Source organism: Bison bison, unplaced genomic scaffold, assembly GCF_000754665.1.
Source record: "Bison bison bison isolate TAMUID 2011002044 unplaced genomic scaffold, Bison_UMD1.0 scf7180017863318, whole genome shotgun sequence".
Taxonomy (NCBI): domain Eukaryota; kingdom Metazoa; phylum Chordata; class Mammalia; order Artiodactyla; family Bovidae; genus Bison; species Bison bison.
The window spans coordinates 10,010-13,857 of NW_011493890.1; the positions used below are offsets into that span (position 1 = coordinate 10,010).

The 3,848-nt window shown below is 45.8% G+C and overlaps 1 pseudogene; it reads right to left on the reverse strand.

Moving 5' to 3' along the window:
- Nucleotides 1–529: 529 nt before the first annotated feature.
- On the reverse strand, nt 530–2,213 carry LOC104983715 (annotated as a pseudogene).
- Nucleotides 2,214–3,848: the final 1,635 nt, after the last annotated feature.

Here is a 3,848-nt window from a genome sequence, read left to right on the forward strand (position 1 = left end):
GTCATGGCAAGGACAAAGAAAGGAAAAAACCCTGTCTGATGAAGGAGACAGTACACAAGTGCAGAAAGGCGCTTGGAGTTAAAAGTCAGAGGATCAGTCCAGGCCATGAGTTTTGCTCCTCTGAGAAGCCTTTACTTCAAGATCCAGGGTGTGCCTGTGTACCCAAGGGGAGGGTCCTGAGACAAATTAACCGGGGGGACAAAGCAAGGTGATTGGCCCACATTCCTCATACCTTTCTTTCTAAAAACACACATCTTACTTTCCTTAAGCAACCATGAGCTGTCCGTTATATTAGCATTTTGTAGACTGATGAACATAAATACCATTGATAATGTCTAAGAATATTTGCTTTCTTATAGAGAACATCTCAGGGTGGCACCAAACGTATTCATTAATAGTCCAAAATCTCTTTAGTTTGTCTGTAAGAGGAAATGAGTTTTCAGTAATCTGTGTTTCAGAATCTTATTTTATTTGGAAATGACCTAGATATTCAATGAACTTTCATCACTTAGTTTATTTATTTATTTATTTTGTTTGTTTTGTTTGTCCTGTATTAAAAAGGATCCCAATATAAAGGTATTTAGAAGGGGAGAACAAGGGACATATCCCTTGGTGTAAGGACACAGGATAAGGATGAGCCTCAAAAAGAAGGATGGAAGGGGAATATCGTTAAGGCAGTAAAATACCCTCTGTAAAAAGTTGGAGGAGGAGTCTCCACAGCTTCAGAGGTGAAGGCAGAGGTTGCCTTCTCAGTGGTGGGGCTCTCCACTCAAGTGTTCAAAGGAAGGGAAATTTGGTGTCTCTCGCCTTGGTTCTGTTCCAGCCATTCTGTTGCTCACTCTGCGTCACCTTCTGCCTTGTGTAGATAAGACTGCTGCAGGGCTTGGAAGGCAGAGATTCGCTTGTGTGGGTTAAAAGTCAGCATCTCCAGCAGCAGCTGTGCTCCAGATTCCTCCAGCTCAGGGACCACCGACTGCACTGGGCGGGGCCCTCTGGGGGAAAAGGCTCCTTGGGGTAGAGAGACCTCTCGGGTCCAGTCATCCTCTGGGGGCAGTCCGATCAGGTCAAAGATTTTGCCTAACTGGTCAGCTTCAGAGTTTCCAAAGAGAGGCTTTCGACGAAACATCTCTGCAAAGATACAGCCAACGCTCCACATGTCCACGGGTGTTGCATATGTAGACTGCAAAAGAACTTCTGGAGCACGATACCAGACTGTAACAACCATAGGTGTAAGTGCCATCTGGTAGCTGTGGATTCTGGCCAGGCCAAAGGCAGCCAGCTTGACTGTCCCACCATTTGTCACCAGAATGTTCTCTGGCTTCAGGTCTCGGTGAACGATGCAGTTGGCATGAAGGAAATCCAGGCCTCTTGGAAACTGGTGCATCAGATCCTTTGTGATCTCCACTGGCACGTCTGGTGGGGGTCCCTTGTCCAGATGTGTCCTTAGGTCTTGGTCCACATGCTCAAACACCAGGGTCACTTTGGTCTCCCTGTCAGTTCAGGCCGTTGCACAGACGTCCATGAGCCTGACAACATTGGGATGCTCAAAAGCCTCCAGATGCTGCAGTAAGGCCACCTCCCGAACAGAACTGATGGGCAGGCCCCCGCCAGCACCTCCTCCACTGGGGACTCTTACACTCTTGAGGGCCACGAAGTGGCCACTGTGGGGATCACGGGCCTTATACACTGTCCCATAGGCACCGACACCAATCTCAGCCACTGGCTCATATCAGGAGGTAGCCATTCTCAGACCAGAGGAGACCCTTGCCCCGTGTCAGGAGCTGCGTGGTCGGCCCGTTATCCAGATCCTGGAGCTGGTTCCTGCAGCGCCATACACTCGAGGTCTGTCCTAGGCAGCTGGACGCTATTGCCCCGACCATAGACACAGGCCGCAGGCTAGAGCGGCCCCCTTTACCACCCCCACCCCTCACCATGTGACCAGCTGCCCCATCACTTAGTTTAGCACAACCCTAGAAACTCAGGTTATTCAAATCTGCAGAGATTATTTTAGACAGACATTTCTAAAGTATAATCATTCCTAACAGAGTTTATCTAAAATCTCCAATCGCATTTGCATTCTTTCCTTAAAAGTTTCTTCACTCGAGTTACTTTAAGTGTTGACAAACTTACTTAACATTAAACCTGGGTACAATAAAAGTATTAGACAATGTTGAAGACACAAGACATGTCTTAATTAGATTAGCAAACAAACATTAATAATAGATATTTAATATTGAATATCTCCCACTTCATGTGAACCTGAAATTCATTTAGGTTAATTTCTCTTGTAATTGTTTGATTTGTAAGTGCTTACTTTTTTTTTAACAAACAATTGAATTAGAGCTAATTTACAAATTAACCTCAGCAATATTATCCAAAAACAAAGACACACACTGAGACAAACATAAATGCAGATCAACAGACATGAGAGCTTTCATACTTTCCTGCTTGAGATTTAATATCTCTTTCATCTTTTTCTTCCCATCCCCTGCCCTGTGGTTTAAAATTCTAATTTGCCCAAGACTGAAATCCCTGGAAAAATGGGTTATGTATTTCCAGGACATGGCAAAGGTTGCACGCTATGCAGGGTCGATTCAGTCCTGTCCAACCCCCTGCAACCCTGTGGACTCTAGCCCACCAGGCTCCTCTATCCATGATGGGACTCTCCAGGCAAGAATATTGGAGTGGGTTGCCATTCATTCCTCCAGGGGATCTTCCCTACCCAGGGGTCAAATCCACGTCTCCTGTGTCTCCCCCAGGGGCTCTCAGGTTCTTTACCATTAGAGTCATCTGGGAAGCCCTGGCAAAGGTTAACTTTCAGCTTTTTTTTCGGCAGGTCTTTTTAAACAAGCCTTGCTGTTTTTAATTCCATATGTAAAAAGAACCGGTTTTGCACTTTCAAAGAAAAAAAAAAAATTTCATTTTAACCAGTTTTCTCCAGAGTCGAAACAATATCATGGCCATCCTGTGTCAAACAAGCTATCTTTCCTTTCTATAGTCATAGCTTTACGGCTAAAATACAGATTAAATAGTGCTCAAATTGACTGTGATAACAGGGACAGAAGGACTGACAAAAATCTTGGAACTTCCCTCCAGTGAGATGGGGGTCTTTAATCAGAAGAATCTAAAGGGATAAACAAACTTGCTAGAATGGGGGAACCTGGGCTCCCCCTCCCCACTCAGAGACTGGGGCAGTTAGAAGGGGACCAGCTGATGGAGAGGGAGACAGAGGGGTTGGGAGGGGTGTTAGGCCAAAACAGGACAAAGAATGGAGAGAGAAAGGGCAATGGGGGACACTATTGGAGCTGTGGGCCAGGTAAAGAGAATCGATTTAAAAAGTAAAGATTTCATCAGCCAAAATATAAAGTGACATTGTAATATGGATAATCATCTTCACAAATGCATAGTTCTTTTCTCAGTTGTAACTTCTCGTTAGACGGTTTTAAGTTACCTTTATTTACCTCATGGTAGGCAGAGAGGAGGATCCAGGAGCCAACTTGGATGCTGCTAAGCCTGGGGTTGGTTGGCAAGTTCAGTTCAGTTCAGTCGCTCAGTCGTGTCCGACTCTTTGCGACCCCATGAATCACAGCACGCCAGGCCTCCCTGTCCATCACCAATTCCCGGAGTTCACTCAGACTCACGTCCATCGAGTCAGTGATGCCATCCAGCCATCTCATCCTCTGTCATCCCCTTCTCCTCCTGCCCCCAATCCCTCCTAGCACCAAAGAATTTTCCAATGAGTCAATTCTTCACATGAGGTGGCCAAAGTACTGGAGTTTCAGCTTCAGCATCATTCCCTCCAAAGAAATCCCAGGGCTGATCTCCTTCAGAATGGACTGGTTGGATCT